The 24,291-nt window shown below is 35.7% G+C and overlaps 1 protein-coding gene across 19 annotated transcripts in view; it reads left to right on the forward strand.

Moving 5' to 3' along the window:
• Positions 1 to 24,291, forward strand: part of RALYL (RALY RNA binding protein like) — a 711,896-nt gene that overhangs the window by 533,080 nt on the left and 154,525 nt on the right. The window lies entirely within an intron of this gene.

The raw sequence follows: 24,291 nt of genomic DNA on the forward strand, positions 1-24,291 counted from the left end.
TCCTTTTATCTCTCAACAAAAGCCAGACTTTCAAGATTATTTTCTAGCTGCAATACCAAAAATCTTACTCTGGATACCAAAATTTAAAAGTTGGCTCTTTTTCCCCTTGCATATCTGCAATAACAGTTTGAATCCTCTCCAAACGCAATAGTCACCTCTCATAGGATGTGGGAAGTCACTCAAATAATACAATAATAATCATCATAATAATACATTTTTTGAACAAATACTAGTGCTATCACAAGCGTATGACTATTTGAGTTGGCATAGGTACAGTACTTTATATCAGGTAGAAAAATTCTGAATATTAAAAAATACAGAGAACTGAAATTTTAGTGAAGCTTTGAGCATATCGAGACACGGTCTAAGATCACGATATAAACATTTATTTCTTCATCACATATTTAAGACCAAAAAGAAACCTTGGACCCTACATTCTTTCAGGTTTAAACCGGTTACACCTTGAAACTCTTCTTAAAGTTGAATTCCCTATGATTGGTTAAAAAGAAAACCCAAGCGCACATATTTCAGGTGAGAATGAGTTTTGCAACTTAGTGAATCACTTGTTCTCTCATTTTGTCTTATTCCCTTTAAACTCTTTTTAGCTGATTGGGTAGGAAGGTCTAATTCTGTAACCCTACTTTTCATCTAATCTTCTTATTGTCTGGAAGGATTCTGTATTCTTTTCATACATTTTTTTCCCTAACCCTTGGCCACAATGCAATGACGTTTATTAACACAAGTGTTTATTTACACGTGAAAACAGTAGGTCTGATGTAGGAATGTTAAGCTCAGTTTACCTAATTGTCAAATAAAATGTGAGGTTTTTCAGTCATCATGGTAGAGCTTGAATAGTTGTTGGGTGATATGGATATAAAATGAGAAAGACAGGAGAAGAGCAGCTCAGATGAAAAGGGAGAAGATCTAGTTCTAACCGGCTTTTATTATTTACTCTTTGAAAAATCTCTAGAGTCAAGATGGTCTATTATAATCCTACCCCATGTTCCTACATCTGAAATTCTTTGAGTTACTTAAAAAACAAAGGGAGAAATATATTGTCTCAAAAGTTTTTGAAGCCAGTAGCTACTACAGGAAAAAAAAAAGTAGCTTACAGGAAAACATCTCTTTCTTGTGTTAGCATTCTACATGAATGGATCACTTCAAATACATCATCTTTGCATCTTGACTTCAAACTATGCTAATGTTTAATCCTGTGATCAGAATCTGGAATCTGCTTCTGCTTGAATGCAAATGTTTAATAGTTGATTAATACCACCGAAGTATGTAACCATATTCAAAAATCCCCAAACATTGCTCTTAACACAAGACGTTAGTATTTACCCTATTGATTGTGATTTGACGTAGGTCTTGATCCAAGGCAAAATATCAGTAAGCAGGCATTTCCCCCAGTTTTCCTTTCTGTCCTTTACGTCCTTCATCTTCTTTCTACTTTCTTTGGCAATCCTCAGTTGCCCTAACATCTGCTTCTCTGCAATTAACTTGATCATTTTTGTTTTTGCTACTTTCTGAAAAGAGAATTCTCTGTAATGGCAGCAAGGATGCTCTGAGGATTGAACTGCACAATAAGTTAACCTCCCCATTGTCTAATAACTAGTTAAGTGAGGCAGTGAAGTTAAAAAAAAATTATATGCCAAATGTTCAAAGAAATGCAGAATGAAATCTAGACAGAATTCTTCAGTAACTGATAATAGAAATTGTACAAAAGTAAGTATTATTACCTTTTTGCAGTGTTTCTCACCCTAGACATCACCATTGTTTATAGCCTTTTTACTTTTTCATACATGTTGTTTTAATAGTGTCTTAACAGGTCTTGCTGTCTGATGCATGTGCTTATAACAAATGCAGATTTGTGGCCATCTCACATTGCCTTAAATGCAATTCTGCATCCGTTATCCTTCTTCTGAATCATGTGTTAATTTATTTTACACACCATTTTTGAGCACCTACTATGTGCTGACAAACTCTTAGGCACAGTCTCTTAGGCAAACTTAACAGTAAGTATCGTGCTGTATACAGTATGAAACAGGTAAGGCCAAATAACATAGACAAAGGATCTTTACCAGGAAGTCAGGAGAAAAGTGCCCACAAGAAGTGATAGTTAAATTGAGTTTTGACTTAGGCAAAAATTCACAGGATGTAAATTAGAAAAGACAAGGCATTTGGAGACAATCACATAGCATCTACAATATAGTAAAAGCCTTTTTAGTCAACATGCTTAAGATAAGCTGTTGGTTAAATAGTTAAAGAGAAGACTCATTTTTAAATTTTTTTACTGTTTATTTATTTTTGGGAGAGAGCAGGGAGGGGAAGAGAGAGGTGGAAACAGAGAATCCCAAGTAGGCTCTGCACTGTCAGCACAGAGCCCCATATGGGGCTTGAACTCATGAACCATGAGATCATGACCTGTGCCGAAATCAAGAGTCAAATGTTTAACTGACTGAGCCACCCAGGGAACCCCATTTTAAAAATTTGTTTGAGAAGGCTTATTTTTAAAAATACATTATCAATACTATATTAGGTAGAGATCAGGCAACTATAACAAAATGCAGTGGTTTTAACAAGATAGAAATTACTTTCACACGTTGAAGTCTGAACACATCTATCCAGGACTGATGTGGTGGCCTTTGTAGGGACAGAGGCACTTTCGTTTTTACTATGTTACCCCTAGAATGATGCCCTTGTACTCACGGTTGAAAATGGTCAACCAGCCATTCCAGCCGGTGGGGGGTGGGGGGAGCTGTGATCCACCTGCTTTGATGTCCCCGCTTTCTTTCCTGCACTTACTTTACTCATGTGGAGAGGAGACAAAAGGACCCTAGACATTGTCTTCTTACATATGTGACCTTAGAAAAGTGTTAGTCCTTTTGTGGCCACAGTATTCTTCTTTTTAGCCTATTTTATGTGATTATGATAAGTATGGTAACAGGCACTCTTGACAAAAAGTTTGGTTTCTGATGAGACCAGGTCTTTGGTCTAATACCCCATTAGTAGAATCACTCCATAATGTTCTGATGTATGCATCTTTTTGCCCCCATGTTGAGGCAGTTTTACCCAAACCTATATCAATAAATACCAACCACTCATGATGGATAACTCATACGTGTTGGTGAGCCCAAGCAGAATCTGGATTTGATTGTGTATTTGAATAGGTGATTGTTGCCCCTTTCTACTTGACTGTCCCACTCTACCTTCTCCCCAGTTTCCTTTCCCCTCTGCGGGTAGTCCCAACAAAATCAAACAAGCTTAGTGATTAATTAGATATCCAATGGTGAAGCTGAATACCATTCTTCCTTTCATGTCAAAATCCTCATGCTTTATAAGTGATTTTCTGAGGATGGCTCAGTCACTTGAGTGTCAGACTCTTGATATTGGCTCAGGCTATGGTCTCATGGTCATGGGATTGAGCCCTGCATCAGGCTCCACACTGAGCATGGAGTCTGCTTAGGATTCTCATTCTCTCCCTCTCTCTCTGCCCCTGCCCCATTTGCACTCTCTCTCTCTTTCTCTCAAAATAAATAAGTAAACATTAAAAAAAATGATTTTCTTAAGATCTCCTGTCCTTGGCTTCAGAGATGTTCTCCGATTAGGTATATCTGTCCCCCTTTTCAGTGTGATGATGAAAGGAAAGGAAAGTGCACATAATTCACAAGTAATATGAATTCCAGAAGTCAACACTTCCCATCCTAACAAGTCCTCTTTAATTGAATGAGGGACAGAGAGATCAGGAGTGACGAAGACAGATGGCACCATCCAGTAAGCATAGAAAGGTGGATGACAATAATGGTAAGAACAAGAAGGAGGAGAAGGACAAGAAGGAGAAGAAGAGGAAGAGAAGGAAGGAGAGGAAGGTTTAAAATAATAATAACCACAACAGCCTATCAGTGATTACATTACATGCCAGGCTCTCTCCAAATGTTTTATGTGTATTAATTCACTTAATTACTCCCCAAAGCACTATGAAGTAGTACATTTTTTTTTTGGTGGATTAGGTTAGGTAATTTTTCCAAGTTTCCAATCTATTGAGTATTAGAGGTAGAATTTGATCCCAGGCACGTAGCTCCAGAACCTGGTGCTAGAGCAGCTATGAATATATTGATGCTTAGGCACCATGGGACATTGAAGTTTAATTGTCAAGATGACATAGGGTAGATGTGCAATTTGAAGGAGCTGTTGGAACATGGCAGAACTACCTAAGTATGCTATAAAGTTACCAGAGAAGGGATGGATCAGAATAAAATATTGGTGTGGCCCAACAAATAAAGAAGCAGCCATATCTCCTATGAACAAATGCTGTGTCTCTCAAAACAAGTAACAGTATTTTTTATAGACATATCTGAAAATCATCGTTGACCCCATATCAGTCTTTTCTGACCCAAGTACACACATGAATTACATGCTGTCAACAGAAGCACCTTCTCAAGGTGTGGAGGACACTGTTGTATGTAGCAAGGACTTTAAATCTTAAATGTCCCTCCTTTATATTTAGTCTATCACTGTGTACACATGTCTAACAAATGCCATAACCATAAATAAACTGGACTTCAATTCAGTCTTGTGACGTCAAACTAAAATGTTTAAATATTTTCTTGATAGAATTGGCAAACAATTGTTTCTACTGAATTGGTAGATTTTGCAACACGGTTGAATTAGAGTATGAGTGTATGAGTATTGTGTCTATATAAAATTGCCTCTGTAAGATATGAAAAGTAATCTGTCAGTCTTATGTTGTTTTATAATATTGAACCACAAGTGTTGTAAATATTATTACAAAGGTAATAATAGAACTGTGTGGCCACAGTAGAAATCCAAGAAGATTCTAGTTCTACAATATTGTGACTGAATTTGTAATCCACTTAGTTTAATCATTCTTCACTGCAAATGTTTTATGACTTGACAGCTATTATAAAAAAAGGTAAAATATAGCATATTGTAAAAAAAAAAGCCTCTTACTGAATGTGCTTGACATTTGACAATGCCATTAAGCTAAAAGTATTGAAGACAGAGTTCTAAATCATGTGAGCTGTGGTTAAGTTGGGCTTTTCCAAAAAGGTTTACAGAAAATGTGTTATGATTTGTTGCGATAAACAAATAGAGGCAACCTACATTTTTCTGAATTTTTGAGATCAGTAGTATACCCATAAAGAATCAGGAATATACATTATCTGGACTAATATACCATGGATTTTATTACCCCTGAAGCTTCCACAATCTACCCCCCAAAAGACAATAGGAATATTTGAAATATGAAGTTATAAAATGTTTTCAAGTGCCTCTTATTCTTTTCTAATTAGAAAAGAAACAGAGTAAAGCAAAGAAGAGGGATTTTAGGTAAGGAGATAGAATTTATTGATAAGCAACTCTCAAAATGAAAGGAAAAGATGAGATCAGTACATACAATTATGGAGACTAATTCAGTAGAATCCTGTAACGCACATAACAGCCCCTCAGTGGCAGTCCCCTACCCTTTCGCATAGAAGCTAAAACATGCTTAAAACATTCTGATGAGAGTGAAATCCTAGTTACAAACCACACCCATAATTAAGAAATGTTTGCCTTGCCAGCATTAGAATTGTCACTTTCTTAATAAATATTGATGGTGTAATGCCGTTATATTTATGTGTATATTTTAGGAGCTCACTAGTAACACATGTCTAGCCTCCCGACAACTGGACTATTAATATAATAATTTATACGGTGTCATCTGCTAATCCTAGGGCCCCAATCTGAGGAAAGAAGTAGTTGTGCATAATTAATTATATTCATATTTTAATATTCATATTGCTGATGATGCTTTTTTGTGATTTATTATCTAATAAGCTTCACATATGAGGCCAAGACATTTGAATAGATATATTTTAAAAGGCTGTTCTATTTTTTCATTAGCAGAACTAATGGATTTGTAGACGAGCACATTTTCCTTTACATAATGGAAGAATATTTTGATAACTCTGAAATGAAATGAATTGAAATGAATGTGATTTCTAAATGAAATCACAATTATTGTTCTCTTTTTAAAATGTACAAAAATTATTTTTCTTCTTTACCAATTTTTCACTTGATTTAGGGACAATGAGTATGAACTCAAACATTCTATATTTTTTAAGTTTTTATTTAAATTCAGTTAGTTAACATACAGTGTAATATTAATTTCTGGCATACAATATGGTGGTGATTCGACACTTATAAACAACACCCAGTGCTCACCACAAGTGCTGTGCTTAATCTCCATCACCTATGTAACCTATCCCCCACTCACCTCCTTTCTGGTGACCATCGGTTTGTTCACCATAGTTAAGAGACTGCCTTTTGGTTTGCTTCCCTCTCTCACTTTCTTTCTTTTTTTTTTCCTTTGCTCATTTGTTTTTGAACTCAACCATTCTTATTTGAAATTTCCAGTGATGCTATATCTCATCCCCTTTTAATTAAGCAGTGATGATACATGTCTTGACACACTAACAAGGAGAATTTAAATTAAGGAGGAAAGGGGTTTTATATCCTTTAGGTAGAAATATAGACCTAATCTGTGATTGCTGAATAAGAATAAAATTTGGAAATACTTTTGATAACATAATTCTTGGATGATACACTGGTAATTAAACTCAGATCAGGTGTGGTATAAAATATTACTGGAGCAATGGAGGCCATCACAAAATAAAAGCACATAATCTCTATCCACTAGACATTTCCTTAGGAATTAGCTTCAAGAAGGTAAAACTAGTTCCGATTTCACAGAGAAAATAAAAACAGACACTGATTTATTTAAAAGTACTATTTTCCCTACTGTAACATTTAAGTAAGGAAATTCATTCAGCCTCATGGAAAAAAAAAATCTCCAGTGTGCAGTTTGTGTATCTCTTTTATATTCATACATGGAAATGATTTATACACTAGTCGATATTTAAGCTGGATATGGGGAATTATATTTTAGCAGTGCAAGAGCAATGGATTTGATTGACCAACACTTCCATTTAAAAGACGCTGTGAGTACAGAATTTGTTATCCGAATGTTAGCAAAATTTAAAGAGGATGGGAAGACAACCTGGCTACTTGTCATGTAGTAAGGTTAGCCTGGCTAGTATATATATTTGGCTAGCTAAGACAAATTACACTCATAAAGGGGGAAAAAAGCTCCATTTTAATAATAATATTCTATCTGAAATTCAACATAAAAGCATCACAAAGTAAATTGTTATTTTCTTTGTTTAATGGATATATATGTGTGTGTACACACATACACACATGCATATATTTACTTGGAAGTTATTGAACTTTGTAAATTGCAGTCTAGAGAATATTTCTATATAGCAAAGTAAGACAGCCCATTAATTATGGCCTGCTTTGTTCCATTAGGTATAGACTAATAGATCAGGGAAAAGCAAAACAGAAGAAAGAACAGAGGAAAAAAATTAGAGGTTAATTGCCTTTGTTGGTCTGAGTAGTTCTGACAGCTCTAATCCACTAAAATATGTGTAAAAGTGGATGGATGTATTCTTAATAAAATGTTTTGAGAAATTTCATTCTCAACGTTGAGGTTTTAATTTGATTTATAATCTGAATAAAAGTTGACTAAATTATATTTATAGAAATGCCAGATTTTATGTGTGTACATTGTTATGCTAAAAGCATTGGATGACTTTCTCACAACTTTCCAATGAAATATGTGCATTCACATGAGAGTTTCTTTATCGAAAGAGCGATACTCACCTAATTAGCATTTTTTTCTTTTCTATTTATTTCTTCACTTTTGATAGGTAAATACAAACTTTAGAGTAATTATATTAGTTATCTATGACTAGATAACAAGTTCCCAAAGCTTCATAGCCTAAAATAACAAATATTTATTATTGTACCCTTTCTGTGGGTCAGGAAATCTTAGCATAGCTTCCCTGGGTGATTCTGGGTTAGAGTCTCACACAAGGCTCTTATCAAGTTGCAGTTAGGGCTACAACTGCCTAAAGGTTTGACTGGGTAAGGATACTCTTCCAAGTTCACCAATGTGATTGTTGGCAGGGCTTGGCTCTTCTACTATGTGGCCTCTCCACAGGGTGCCTGATGACATGGCACCCAGGTCCTTCAGAATGAGGAAGAAGTCCCAGAGAAAGGGAGGGTGTACCCGAAGTGGAAGATAGTCTTTTTGTAACCTAATCTAGAAAATTATACACCATTTTCTGCCACGTTCTGTTCTTTAGAAGGGAGTCACACATTCTATTGATTAGAAGCAAGTCCAGCCCACACTCAAGCAGAGGTGTATTACATTCTACTTCTTGAAGGAGAGGGTGTTGTGTTAGTTTTCTATTGCTGTTGTAACAAATTACCATAAACTTAGTGGATTAAAACAATACAAATTTAGTATCTTAGAGTTCTGCAGTTCAGAAGTCCAACATAGGTCTCTCTCGGTAAAAGTAAAGGAGTCAGTTGGGCAGTGTTCCTTTCTGAGGACACTTGGGGAGAATCTGTTCCCTTGTCCTGCCTAGCTTTTAAAGGCTTCCCACATGCCTTTTCCTATGGCTCCCTTCTTCCAACTCTGAAGTCAACACTGGTGAACTGAGTCCTTCTCACATTGTGTCACTCTGACCTTCTCTTCTTCCTACCACTTCTGAATTTAAAGACCACTGTGATTACACTGCGCCCACCTGGATAACCTTGGCTAATCTCCCTATTTTAAAACTACTTTATTTTATCTTTGTCATGTAACGTAATATATGCACAGGTTCTGGGAATTAGGCTCTGTGTGTCTTTGGGGGACTATTATTCTGCTTCCTACATGTATGAAGGAATGTGTAGACATATTTTCTAAACTACCTTAGTAATCAATCACTATTAAATAATGCTCCTAGGATCTGCCTTTTCCCCAAATACAACACATTCAAGATCCTATCTCTTCAGAATATTCATCAAAAGCTAATAAGCACTAACCCAAGTGGCAAACTGCCTGCAGTAGTCATTCAATATGCAATGGAGATAAACATCTCTATCTTTCTTTTTCTTAGGCATTTCTGGTTGCCAAGAGCAATAGGATAAATTTTCTACCCTTGAAGCGGGAGAAGGTAATTGGGTAGCTTGAGTAGTTTGAGGAAGGTACCTCTGGAGTCACAAAGAATCTAGTTTGAACGTGAGTTCTGCCAGAATACTGGCCTCATGGCCTTATGCAAGTTATTCATATCTCTTGCCTAAAGTTTTACTCTCTGTAAAACGGGTAAAGCAGTTTTGATATTGCATAGATATTGTGCAGATTAGCTTATAGTTCAGAAATTTGTACTTCAGGAAAAATCTAGTATATTTTAACTAAGTGCCACTACATATCTGTGATATTAATATTTTCTTTTAATGCTCATAAATCACCAATAAGCAATAGGTCTCTAAAATTATATTCTAGACCCTCCACAAGTGATTTGTACCTCTGAGCCCCTGAGCCAGGTGTCTAACTCAGACATCAAGAATTTCTTTTGAGATAAAAATCAAGGGGCACCTGGGTGGCTTTGTCAGGTATCTGACTCTTGACTTTGGCTTAGGTCATGATCTCATGGTTCAGGGACTAGAGTGTTGCTTAGGGCTCTGCCCTGAGTGTGGAGACTACTTAAGATTCTCTCTCTCTCTCTCTCTCTCTCTCTCTCTCTCTCTCTCCTTCTGCCCCACTCCCCCACTCATGTTGTCTCTCTCTCTGTCTCTAAAATAAAATTAAAAACAAAAAGGAAGGAAATCCTGCTATTTGTTAATAACATGGATGGAACTTGAGGCCATTATGCTTAGTGAAATAAGTCAGACAGAAAATGACAAATACTATATGATACCACATATATGTAGGATCTAAAAACACAAACAAACAACCAAACAAAAAACACAACTCAACAACCAAGCTCATAGATACAGAAAACAGATTGATGGTTGGTTGCCAGAAGCAGGATGGCATACAGGGTGAGTGAATTGAACCAAAGTGGTCAAAGGTACAAACTTCTAATTATAAAATAAATAAGTCATGAAGATGTAAATGTACAGCTTGACAATTAGAAATAATAGTACTGTATTTTATATTTAAAAGTTGCTAAGAGAATAAATCTTAGAAATTCTCATCTCAAGAAAATAATTATAAAAATGTGTGGTGACAGATGTTAACTAGACCTATTGTCATGATCATTTTATAATATATGCATATATTAAATCAACATGGTGTACATCTGTAACTAATATAATGCTATATGTTAATTATATCTCAATAAAAAATAAATAAAAATTTCAGAAAGAAACTACTTTCAAAAATTTTGAAACTTCTTTCAAAATTCTTTTTGAAAGTCACATTGTACTGGCTTCCCACCTTATGGGCAATTTCTAGCCATAATAATTATTCCAAAAGCCTTTTAATAACAATGATTAATTACTTTTTCATAAATTTTAATAGGCCATAAGCTAATTTACTGGTGTCTTTAAATGTTTATTTTAGAATTAAAACCCTTATTGTTGACTGTTAAATGAAACCTATAAATTGATGACATTATTTGTGAATGGTATTGTAAATGTAAATTTAAAAATTCAACATTGAAAATAAAATTATGTGATTTTTTCAGTAATAATATGAAACAAATTTTAGTAGAACACAACATGGTAGGAAAAATAACGTTCTTAGTAAATTATGAAAGCTGTGGAGCAGAAATGTACTTGGAATTGGTTATTGTATATAAATAATTCATAATTGCATCAAACAAGCTATGATATTCTACTGGTTTATACAGACTGACCTGTAAGTATCACATTTTATAAATATTTTTATGTCTATACAGTCAGAACTACAAAAATGTTGGTGATAAATCTTATTTTGAACTAAGAATATTGGCATATTATTACAAAATCTCTATCTGCTACCTCTCATTGATTGAATTTCAGATGTTTGAGCCTTTGAGGAACTACTTTGTAAATACTCTAAATTTTCTTACATTTGTTTCAAAATTAGTTGGAAATCTCTAATCAAAATGTTCAGCAAGATTCAAATTTGGAAGTTAATAAAGAATTTTGATTATTATTTTTTTTTTTAATTTATTTTTGGGACAGAGAGAGACAGAGCATGAACGGGGGAGGGGCAGAGAGAGAGAGGGAGACACAGAATCGGAAACAGGCTCCAGGCTCTGAGCCATCAGCCCAGAGCCTGATGCGGGGCTCGAACTCACGGACCGCGAGATCGTGACCTGGCTGAAATCGGACGCTTAACCAACTGCGCCACCCAGGCGCCCCAAGAATTTTGATTATTAAAAGCAAATCTCATAAATGAAGGGACAAATTAATTCTTACAGAAACAATGAATGGTGTAAATAAATTACAGTGACAGCTCTAGAGATATACAAGATTTAATTTTAATTTTTCTGCTAAAATTCTTTGAAACATCGCAACTTAAGGGAAAAGTCTTTTTACCTTTTATGAAGTCCTATTTATAATTAGGCAGTTTTATTTTATACGAAAATGAAATGACATTGAGAATACCCATGGTTGTACGGCATCTACCTTTGCTGAGACATTCAAAAGAATATTAAGACATTTCTGACAATTTTTATCTAATAAAAATGTGTCAAGAAAAGTCATCTGTAAATGGAAGTAAAAAGACAGTACCTATGAAAATATTTGGGCTGATAAAGTTGCTCATATCAGCATAAAAATAGAATTAAGAATATTTTCCACTTATATTCCTGAGCACCTATAGAAACATTTTCTCAATTAAAATTATTATATTTACAAAGTGGAATAATTTGAATAAACTTAATAATAAAATGCACCTTTGAAGAAGACTTGTGAAATTTTATGAAAAATTTAAAATAAGATGATTGAAAATAAATTTTACAGAAAATGTGACAGTATAAACTGATCAAAGCACCATGAAAAATTATTCAGTTTATATTATGTTTAATATTCAGATAGTCAACCTAAATTTGTTTTAATTTTGCTTTATTTAAAAAAAATCAAGGGGCACCTGGGTGGCGCAGTCGGTTAAGCGTCCGACTTCAGCCAGGTCACGATCTCGCGGTCCGTGAGTTCGAGCCCCGCGTCAGGCTCTGGGCTGATGGCTCGGAGCCTGGAGCCTGTTTCTGATTCTGTGTCTCCCTCTCTCTCTGCCCCTCCCCCGTTCATGCTCTGTCTCTCTCTGTCCCAAAAATAAATAAACGTTGAAAAAAAAAATTAAAAAAAAAAAAATCAAGCACTGGGTGTTGTATGTAAGTGATGAATCATGGGAATCTACCCCCGAAACCAAGATCACACTGTATAAACTATTCGTTAGCTAACTTGACAATAAATTATGTTAAAAACATTTTTTAAGTAATAGAAGATCAAGGATTTAAAAAAATCTTTTTGATTACCTCTCATTATAGAACCAGTGATATAATAAATCAGTTTGTTGATCAATTAAGTAAATTTTCAAAATAATTTTAATTTTAATAATTTTAATGCCCTATTGACACCCAAAAGTGACTCATTTAGATACTAACCTGTATGGTCACCATAACTATAACCTTATTTTTGATTCCAATTTCTACTTTTGACAGCCATGTTGAGTCATGAAAGTTCAGATAAAACATTCACTAATTCATTAAGTCATTCATGTATTCAGCAGTCACTTATTAGGTCAATCTATTAGCCAAATATTCTAGGTGCTTTGAATGTATTTGTGAACAAAACAAAGATCCCTGGCTTCATGGAGTCAACATTTTAGCATGGGGAGAAGGGCATCATCTAGCAATAAACAACAGCATAATACATAAATAGATTTATCACAAATTAGTAAGTGATAAATCCTTTGGAAAACAAAAATTCAAGCAAGGTAACAGGAATTGTGAATGTGAGAAGTGTTAAGGAAATGAAATGCTGCACATTAAATAGGTGAGAAGGTGACATTTGAGCAAAGATTTGATGGGATTAGGGGAATTAGCCTAGGAATTATCTAGGGAGAAAGGAGGCCACAAAAGGCAGAGGCACACAACTGAAATGCCTGAGAAACAGGAGACCAGGATGGTGGGAGGGGAAGAATGTGAGGGAATGTAGTAGGATATGAGGTGTGAAGGGCAAGAGAGGGAATGTGGCTGGAAAGGATATGATAGAGGCAGAGGGCGCCTGGGTGGCTCAGTTGGTTAAGCAAGCAACCAACTGTTGATTTCAAAGGAGGTTATTATCTCATGGTTTGTGAGGTTGGGCTCTGCACTGACGGGATGCTTTGTCTCCCTCTTCTTCTGCCCCTCCCCTGCTTGCACTGTGTCTCAAAAATAAATAAACATTTTTTTTAAATCCTCTATTTTTTGCATTGCAATATCTAAAAGAATTTTGATTTGATTAAATCCTGCACATTCGTGTCTTTTAGTTTGGCTTTGTTATTAAATATCAGGTAATCTCTCTCCTGCTTTTGGTAAAGGAGGTTAGGTCCTTTGTATTTCCTTGATTTCTGACTCTTCCAGGCTTCAGTTTTCAGGGAAGGAGTTCTGAAGTTTGACTTTCTCATGGGATGTTAGCAATAAGATTTAACTTAATTGTTTTCTACTTTATATGTGCTCCTGAAGACTTTGTGAAAAATTTATCTCTTTAATAAATGAAATTATGAAATATCTTAGTAATTTGCCAATGAATTTTATAAGGATTGCCAAAAGTGATAGCCTTGTTTTTAATTGAAAAGTCAAACTTCATCTATAAAACATGATGCATATTTTGAGTGGGAACCTGAACTCAGAATCTGGGCACCACTATCTATTAGCTATGCTGTCTTGTGCAAAGAACTTACACTTTCTCAACTTCAATTTGTATAAATGGGAATCCGCAATAAGACTCACATCACAAGTTTATTGTGAAAAAATTTTAAGGTATGTGAAAATGTGATCAAATGTTAAATGATATACAAATGCTGGGAACTATTATCATCATCAGAAATGACACTGAGATACCATTCGTCCATTCTAAGCCTTTTGAAAAGCATTTTTCAAGCTTCTTCCCTAAATGCTTAATTTTTTTTCTTTTTTTAAAGTTTTTTTTTTTTTTTTTTAACGTTTATTCACTTTTGAGAGTCAGAGAGAGACAGAGCACAAGCGGGGGTGGGGCAGAGAGAGAAGGAGACACAGAATCTGAAGCAGGCTCCAGGCCAGCTCAGCTGCCAGCACAGAGTCCAACGCGGGGCTTGAACTCACGAATCGTGAGATCATGACCTGAGCTGAAGTCGGACACTTAACCGACTGAGCCACCCAGACACCCCAATACTTAATTTTTTTCCGCTCACAATTTTTTAAATTTAATTTCAGCGTAGTTAACCTACAATGTTATATTAATTTCAGGTGTACAATATAGCGATTCCATCAGGATAAGTGTACTCTTAATCGCCTTCACATGTTTCAACCAATTCCCCACCTACCTCCCCTCTGGCGACCATCAGATTCTTCTCTATAGTTAAGAATCTGTTTTTTGATTTGTCTCTTTTATTTTTCATTTGTTTTGTTTCTTAAATTCCATATATGAATGAAATCATATGGTATTTGTCTTTCTCTAACTGGCTTGTTTCACTTAGCGTTATACTCTCTAGATCCATCCATGTTATTGCAAATGGCAAGATTTCATTCTTTTTTATAGCTGAGTGATACTCCATTGCATCTATACACCACCTCTTCTTTATCCACTCATCTGCCAGTGAGCACTTGGGCTGCTTCCCTAATTTAGTTATTGTAAATAATGCTGCAGTAAACACAGGGGTGCATATATCCTTTCGAATTAGTGTTTTTGTGTTCTTTAGCTAAATATCCAGCAGTAGAATTACTGGATCATAAGGTAGTTTTATTTTTAATTTTTTGAGAAACCCCCATACTTTCTTCCACAGTGACTGTACCAGTTTGCATTCCCACCGACAGTGTACAGGGGTTCCTTTTTTCCCCATCCTCACCAACACTCGTTGTTTATTGTTTTTGATTTTAGCCATTCTGACAGGTGTGAGGTAATATCTCATTTTGATTTGCATTTCCTGATGATGAGTGATGCTGTCTGCTCCAAATTCTTAATACCTTCTTTTCAAAACAGTTTAAAAAAAAGTAAAGCCCTCAATAATTAAAGGAAGGGATTTAAGCTAAATATGTTATATTCCATTGCTTCTCAAACTTGAATGTGCATAGCAGTTACCTGGCTGTCTTGTTAAAACGCAGTCTGGTTCATTAGGTCTGAGGTAGAACCTGGATTCTGCAATTCAAACGGGTTCCTACAGGATACAGATGCTGTCTGTTTGCCAACCACACTTGGAGTATCAGAGTTGTATACTAATCTCGACATAAAGTGCATTTAGCTACCTAACATTTGCTTTGGTGTTTCATTATATTTATGAATCACAAAATACTCTGAACACAGTAGCTTTGGTGTTTTAAACACTGAATTCAAGGTCAACACAAAAAAGGACCTGAGAAAATAATTTATCTACACATATATGAAAAGAGAAAGATTACAAAAGGAAGGGAGCAGAGAGAAGCAATACCCAAATCTTCAGATATGCTGTACTTCACTGATGGAAACCTGAGTGTTCTCAAAGAAACTGTTAATCCAGATCCTGTGGTTGAATTTTACTTTCCTTAAGGAACTTTCTATCCTCAAGTATGAAACTAAATAAACTCTTGGGATACAAAGAAATTAATACTGGTAAGTCCATGAACTGATAATGAACATGTGGCTAAGATTATTTTTTACCAGGTATTTGTAGTTCTTGTTATCACAACAGTTGTCTCTACTATTAATGCCAATAGGTCATTAAGTGTGTTTGTAAAATTGTTACGCAAGGTCCTAAACAAATTCATGGTGCTGCTGGTGAACATTGTCCACATTTTAGATTTGATTTATTTGGTTTCTGGAGACTTTGTCTCTTAATAAAACATATATAGTCCTTCATTTTTACCTTTGGAGAGATTTTTAGAGATATTCATAGAATATAGAAAAACTTTCCTCAAAAAATTTACTCAAGGTAATATAAGAGATAAAGTGATAGAGACAAAATGATGCAAGTTAAAAGTTTTAAGAATTAAGTAAATTCAAATTTGATTAAAAAAATTGCTTCATACCTATGTGAAAATGTGCTTGTATTCTCTGCTAAACAACATTAAACTAGACATTGATTAAACATGCACCAATGCCACAAAGTTTCCTCAGATTTCATGGCCACTTACACTTCAGGAAAATCAAAAGTATTTTAACGAGTAGCCAGTGGGAGTTTGGATGAGAAAAGCAAAATAAAACAAACAAAAGAACAGAAACAGGTCTCTACAGCTTAATGGATGGAACTGAGGCTTTCATAAGAGTTTGCTGATTGATGTGGGCCAGCGAAACAGCTAACATTATAACTGGTGTCTTTGAAGGAAACCACCTTATGCACCAAGAATGGATCCTTAAGAGCACTCTCAGCCATAGAAGGTGGGGCACCATGTTCCCAAAGCACACAGTATTCTTCTTTATTGTGGTGTTTATCGTATTTGCTGCAGTTAGCTGCTGGCTTGTCTCTCTCTGTGATATCCTAGAGAACACAGTGTTCATACACATGTACCCCATATTTGGCGCATCCTGCAGGTTTGATGACTATTTGATCAATGAAAATGAATGAGTTGTGGCATTTTCACTTTCTTCTTAATATAACTATTGAACACAATAGACAGTAAGTAAAAAAAGGCATCAACTATACATGCCCACTTCTTTCACTTCAGTTTTCATTGAGGAAAACACAGTTTGAATCTGCCTAAGTCACATATGGTGATCAGATTTACCAAGCAATTAGTAATAAGTCCAAGTTTCCACTTGTATTTGTCCTTGCAGGCAGAGCCTGGGAGCATAGAGTATTTTCTGGTAACAAATGGGAATCTGGCCAACCAGCAATCTGCGCATTAGTATTCTAATAACCAGAGGCCAGAGTGCCATAGTGCTGCATCAGAACTAATTTATGAAACCAGGTCCAAAGGCTCATTAAAATGGTCACAATTCAGTGACTACCCAGTAAAATTAGACTACAGTTTCATTCCCACAACAGTGTATATTTTAACATACTATTAAGGACATTTTTCAAGTGTTAAAACTAGCTTTGATTCCGTGAAGGGGGAAAAAAAAAAAACAAGATTAGAAACCCAGGTACTTTTGACCCTATTGGCTCCACTTTCAGCTTTCAGCTTAAAATGCTTCAAATGTCCATGTTTTAGAGCACAAGGTAGCTGTACTTGCATTTGCAAGTCTGGCGCTTTTTTTTTCCCTTAGAGTAAAAACACTTCCAGGCAGTTCCATCAAACCACAGGGTTGTGAACCTACCTGGCCAAGAAATCTCAAGCAATCAATTGGGTGGATCATGGTTCCCCCATTGCTCCCTACAGCATTCTTTTAATCATACATCCTGCACCATGATGCCAAAACTCTTGGGGACTCAGAGAATATTACTTTATGTGCTACTTTCCACAGCCAAACCAGCATTAAGTGGCATAGAAAATGTGACATCCAAAATCCGGTTAAGAGCAATGTGATAGTGGGAAAGTGCTAGACTGTGGGTCTGGTGCAGCTCTGGCTCAAGGCTGCCGCTGACTCTCAGACAGTCATCTCTCTCAGGACAGGGGCAAGGTATCAGTCGGTGCCTGGCACATGGGCCATGCTCAATAAGAGAGACAGTTGTAGTGAACTGAGCTAACGATATTATTATGAATGCCATTTAATTTCTCGGTACCTCAAACATCTATGTACATGATGTGGGAATAACGACTCCTGCTCTGCTTATTTCACAGGATTTTTTTGAGGATCTAAACTAATAAATGCAAAAACACTCGTAAATGATAGGGTGCTTATACTAGGGTAATGTATGGTTTCATGCACTCACTTGTCAAACATAACAGACTATTTTCTTTATCTCCTGAATTTTTATTCAATGGAATAGTAATGAATCCCTAAATCTTTTAAATGTGAACAATAAAAGGTTCTGAATGAGTTTTCCGAGCAGTCTATATGCCATGGCTGAATTATTTAAACTTTTATTTAAACTGGGAAAGGAAACAAAACAAAAAAATCTCAAGATTATATTACTTATAGGTAATTCTTTTAGAAAAAATATTTCTTTTATTTTTTTCCATCTAAAAAATGATATTGATGATGTATATACCTTTATTATACTATGAGTTATGCATCACTTTCATTTTTAATGGTTTTTTTTGAGAGAGAGACAGAGCATGAGTGGGGGAGGACCAGAGAGAGAGGGAGACACAGAATCAAAAGCAGGCTCTAGGCTCTGAGCTGTCAGCACAGAGCCCAACATGGGGCTCAAACTCATGAACTGTGAGATCATGAACTGAGCCAAAGTCAGGCACTCACCCAGGTGCCCCAGGAATATAAGTCAGGCATCACTTTAATGTCAATGTTAAATTCCTCTAGAAATGGCAGATGCCAACAGGGATCAATAGTGGTAGAGGTAAGTAGCAAGGGCCTATTTATTGTAGTAGTGTAAATAATATGCAGTTGAAAAGATTAAAATAAATTTTCACCTGAGGATATTCCAAATTGAAACGTGGCAAAAAAATAAATGTAAAATGTTTTCTAAATATTTCAGTGTATTTCATAAACCTGTGTTCTGGGAAGACACCGTTTTGCTGAATGTTTACACGTGTGTCATCCAAAATATACTCTGTGTTTATACACACACACACACACACACACACACACACACACTTGAGTTAAACATAACTGAATGTTTCTTTTTTTTCCAGAATCTTATCCTTTCATATGCATTCCAAATATACAAAAGAGAGATAAATTATAGCATTTTTACAAAACTTATGTTACCATGATTTATTTGTTTGGCAATATACCTGTTAACATCTTCCAAAACATAGTTCAAATAAATGTCACTTTAGGAAATGTGCTGACAGTGTGTTTGGCTAGACACACTACAACCTGTGCAAGGATATACCTTCTGGTCTGTATGAATTTAATCAACCAGTAGACAGACCCACTGAACACCTGTTGGATAAATAACACCGTGCAAGATAAAAGTCCAAAGTCAAAGAGAGGCACTCAGTAGTCTGTGCCATTGGAGCAATGTAATAACATAAAATGGGGATCGCAGTGTTTGGGTGTTGAAGTAGAGGTATCTTCCCAAGAGTCATAAAGCATGAACTAATAGAATGCTGTTACCATCATCTTTTGTCGCACACTAACAAAAATCGGTCAAAGAAATGCATTTACATGTTTTGAATATCATTTCTGAGAATGACACTTTGGAATAGTACCTGTCTCCATTTGCCTCATCTCATTTACCTCAAACCAGAATAGGTTCATCTCATTGACTTTTTCCGGTTCTCTAACTTTATAGTTGTTTCTGTCATGGTATGTTGACATCACTTATTTAGCTTCAATATAAAGAAGCAAGGAAAACTGATTAAATTTTTTAGAACATTTAATATGTTTTTAAGTAGTTTACTGTGAAAAGATATAGTTATTAGCCCAACAGGATATTTTTCAGTTTGTTTGATTCTGAGGTTAATTCTAGAAGAATAATTTTAGAGTAAGTTTTTATTTTTTCCACCTATTTTTTTCATGCTAACTTGAAATATTGAAACTTCAAAATAAATATGGGGTCTGTTCTTAGTTGGTCCTTACGTAGGCTTATAATGTCATAGGACAAAATGCAGATACCCATCTTCCCTCCGTGTGGAGGTCTCCTGTCTCCAGTCATCTCCTAACCGTAGGTAAGGCTTTCACTCCCTTCTGCTTCATCCCTATGCCTGGAAACGGTTTGGGGGAGTTCTTCCACACAGTATGATGTATATTGCACCCAAACATAAACACTTCAAGAGACCTCCTTTTAATGGTGCTTACCTAATTTTACTGACTCTCTCTACAAGAATATAATTCTAATACTCAGATAATAGAATCCACCTTCTTGATACAGAGGTACCTTTATAGATACTTCTGTAAAACAAGTAGGAATTTAACTAGGATATTTTGGATGATCTCAAAAAAAATTTGTTGAGAATGATTAAACCCATATCCCTTCTTGAAGACAATATGGGATTTCTAAATATTAGTATTTGGTATGACTCTTTCTAAATTTGGGAATTTAAGAAATAACACTTTATTTTCTGTACCTCAGTATTTTACTCCAAAGCCCCTATCTTTATAAGAATGGCAGAAAGTTGAATCTCGGTCATTTTTCCTCTAGTCCTACCTATGGGAAACTTACACAATGTGTGACAATTAGAGAAGAAAACCTCAGGATGTCTCTCCATCATTGACCACAGATTTTACTGCTACGGTGTCATTTGCCTTATTTACATGGTCCCTTCAAGGCCAGCAGCTCTTGAGTCATGAGTACCTGAGCCTTGGCTTCCAAATAAGCCATGTTGGCCTGAAGACACAATTAAATCTTGTATTTAAAAGTTGAGTACAACGGAAATGCTCATTCATCCAGAGCTTTGCCAAATTTTCTATTTGGTGGTTTGACTCATATAAATGAGTCTTTATGTATTCCAGAAACAAATACTTTGTCAAGGATTTCTTCATCTAGTTTGTGGCCTTTTTTTGCATTGTCTTTTTCTGCCTTTTACTGAGCAGAAATTCTTTTTATTTTACTGTAATGTAGTAGAGTTTATCAATCTTGTATTTTAAGGCTAGTGCTTTTTATGTCTGGTTTAGGATTATCCTTTCATACTCTGATCTCATAAGGATATTTTACTATATTTCTTCTTAAAAGTTATATATTTTGGAGGGGGGAGGGCGCCTGGGTGGCTCAGTCAGTTAGGCTTCCAACTTCAGCCCAGGTCATGATCTCACTGCTCATGAATTCGAGCCCCACATTGGGCTCTGTGCTAACAGCTCAGAGCCTGGAACCTGCTTCAGATTCTGTCTCCATCTCTCTGCCCCTTCCCTGCTGATGTGCTCTCTCTCTCTCTCTTTCTCTCTCTCTCTCTCTCTCAAATACGAAAAATAAAACTTAAAAAAAATTTAATAAAAAAAGGTATGTATTTTTGCCTGTCACATTTAGGGTTTTAATCTGATAGTAATTAATTATTTTTCCGTACAGTGTAGAGGTTCAAGTTCATATTTATCCTCGCAGTAATGTAATCAGTTGTTACAGCCTCAGAAGCCTATCTTTAATCCCGGATCAGCTATGTTATTTCTGTCATAATTCAGACATTCATATATGCGTGTTTCAGTTTGGGAGTTTTCTACTCTGTTGCAATGTTTCATTTTCTATCTTTGCACAAATACTATAGTCTTAATTATTGTAGCTTAAAATAAGTCTGCATAAGGCAAGTTTGCCACCTTTGGGTTTTTTTCCAAGTGGTTATTTTGACCTTTTACTCTGTCATGTAAGTCTCAGAATTAACTTACCAACTCCACACAGATATAAAAAGAATGTTTGGTGATATTATTGACATTATATGGAATCAATAAATCAACTTCAGGAGAATTGAAATGTTTGTTAAATATCAAGTTTTCTAATTTCTCTATTTATGTGAGGCAACCATAAAATCTTCCAATATAGTTATATAATTTTCCTTATAAACAACTTTAAAATTTTATAATGCATTTATCCCTAGGTACTTTACTTTTATACTATGTAAATTACATCTTTTCGAATTATATTTTTAAACACGTATTGCTGTGTAGAGATATGAATTTGAATTGTGTATATTGGCATTGAACCCAAGAAGTTTATTAAACTCTTTTATTAATTGTAATAGTCAATGGATATTTTGGAATTTTTATGTGGACCCAGTTATTATCAACAGTTATGACAGTTTAATTTCTTCCTTCCCATTTCTGGTACCGTTTTCCTGTCTTACTTCATGCACTATGAAATCCAGAATTGGTACTAGTGAATACCCTTCTAAATTTCTTGACATGAGGGGCACCTGGCTGACCCAGTTGGAAGAGCATGCGACTCTAAATCTCAGGGTCATAAGTTTGAGCCCCATGTTGGGTGTAGACATAATATAAAAATTAGCTAATTAAGTACTCAAATACCTTGATGTTAAAGAAAATGTAGCCAATATTTCACTATTAACTATGACATTTACTAGAGAATTTTTTTGTAGATATTCCTTATTAGGAAGAAGGATGAAGTTTCCTTTTCTTCTTAGTTAAAGATTTTAACCCATATGGGTATTGAATTCAGTAATTATATGGTTCATACCCTTTAATGTGGGCACTGTCCCCTGTCCCCTCTAATTCACAAGGACATAAAAGCTAAAGCTCAAGTTCTGGTTTCAGTAAGTGTCTTCAAGGACTAAGCCAGAGCCAGTCTTCCAATTCCATCTGATTTCCTTTCCTGCTTTGACTCAGACATAGGCTTCTATGAACTCCTTACTTTTTTACTAGCTCAGTGTTGTACTTTTTAAAAAAGTTTTTTTTAACATTTATTCATTTTTGAGAGACAGAGACAAAGGATGAGCAGGGGAGGGGCAGAGAGAAAGGGAGACACAGAATCTGAAGTAGGCTCCAGTCTCTGAGCTGTCAGCACAGAGCCTGAGGTGGTGTTCAAACTCACGAATGGTGAAATCATGACCTGAGCCGAAGTCAGATGCTTAACCGACTGAGCCAACCAGGCACCCCTCAATGTTGTATTTTTAAAAAAAGAGATATATTATACAGTTGACTCTTGAACAACATGGGAGTAGGGGTACTGAGCCCCTGTGCAGTCAAAAATTTACACATAATGTTTGACTCCCCCCAGAACTCAACTACTAATAGTCTACTGTTGACTGGAAACCTTACCAATAACATAAACAATAAATACATATATTGTATGTTTCATGTATTCTTGTTACTGTATTCTTACAATAGAAGTAAGCTAGAGAAAAGAGAATGTTAAGAAAATCATAAGGAAGAGAAAATACATTTACAGTACTGTACTATATTTATTGAAAAAAATCTGCATATAAATGGACCTGTGCAGTTCACACCAGTGTTGTTGAAGGGTCAGCTGTATTTTATCTAGAAATTTTGGTTGTTTTCACTGCTGGGTCACTCATTCCTCCCTAATCCAGTGTACTTAGTCCACTGTACAAGAAAGGGAAGTATTCTCCTTCTTTTCTATCAAAATAATGTCAAAAAAACCCCACATTATTTTGATATATTTGATATAGATTTTCCTTCTTATCATGATTTAGAAATTTTAACTTTATTAAAGCTTGGTTTTTATGTGATTTTCCAAACCTTTGTCACCCAACTTTCCAATCCCTTAACTGTTTCACACATTTCTTTAAGACAGAGGTTGGGCAGTTGTATGCAAATACTCTTCTGTCAGGTACTTAAGCATCTTATTGCCTTATCCCAGAGATTTTATCATGATTTTAGTTCACAAAGGCAAAAGTTGTACTCTCTTCTTCTGACTACCCAGGAACTCTATAACTGCACATTCTAGTTTATGAGTGTGTGTGTTGTATTGTTCCTTTAGTAAGCCTGGTATCCTCTAGAGTTCCACTCTTCTACACGCCTTTTCTACATAGATGAAAGATATTATCATTTAAATTAATTCCTCTTAAGAACAAAGCTCTGATCCATGCAAATGTGTATGTAAACTGAGACATTTCTGGCAAAAACCCAGTTGAGAAGGATATCTGGGGGCACCTGGGTGGCTCAGTCCATTAAGCGTCCAACGCTTGATCTCAGTTCATGGGGTCGAGCCCCACGTCGGGGTCCATGCTGACAGCATGAAACCTGCTTGGGATTCTCTCTCCTCTCTCTCTCTCTCTCTCAAAATAGATAAACATTCAAGGGGCGCCTGGGTGGCGCAGTCGGTTAAGCGTCCGACTTCAGCCAGGTCACGATCTCGCGGTCTGTGAGTTCGAGCCCCGCGTCAGGCTCTGGGCTGATGGCTCAGAGCCTGGAGCCTGTTTCCAATTCTGTGTCTCCCTCTCTCTCTGCCCCTCCCCCGTTCATGCTCTGTCTCTCTCTGTCCCCAAAATAAATAAACGTTGAAAAAAAAAATTTTTAAAAAAAAAAATAGATAAACATTCAAAAAAAGAAGGATATCTCATTCTTTCTTCATTTTACTAAGCATTCCTGATTTCTCTACCTCATTCAACATTGTCTTTTTCCATAGTAATTATTGCTTTCTAATATGTTATGAATTTTTCTGTTTGTTTTCATTGCTGTTGTTGTTGTTTGCCATCTATTTCTCCCCCCAGTAGAAGGTTAGTTTTACAAAGGCATAAATCTAACCTGTTTGGTACATGACATATCTCAAACAGTGCCTGGCCTAAAGTAGATGCTCAGCAAATATTTGTTGAATAAATGAATAGCATATAACATTTGTATAGG

The sequence above is a fragment of the Prionailurus viverrinus genome, chromosome F2, assembly GCF_022837055.1.
Source record: "Prionailurus viverrinus isolate Anna chromosome F2, UM_Priviv_1.0, whole genome shotgun sequence".
Classification (NCBI taxonomy): Eukaryota; Metazoa; Chordata; class Mammalia; order Carnivora; family Felidae; genus Prionailurus; species Prionailurus viverrinus.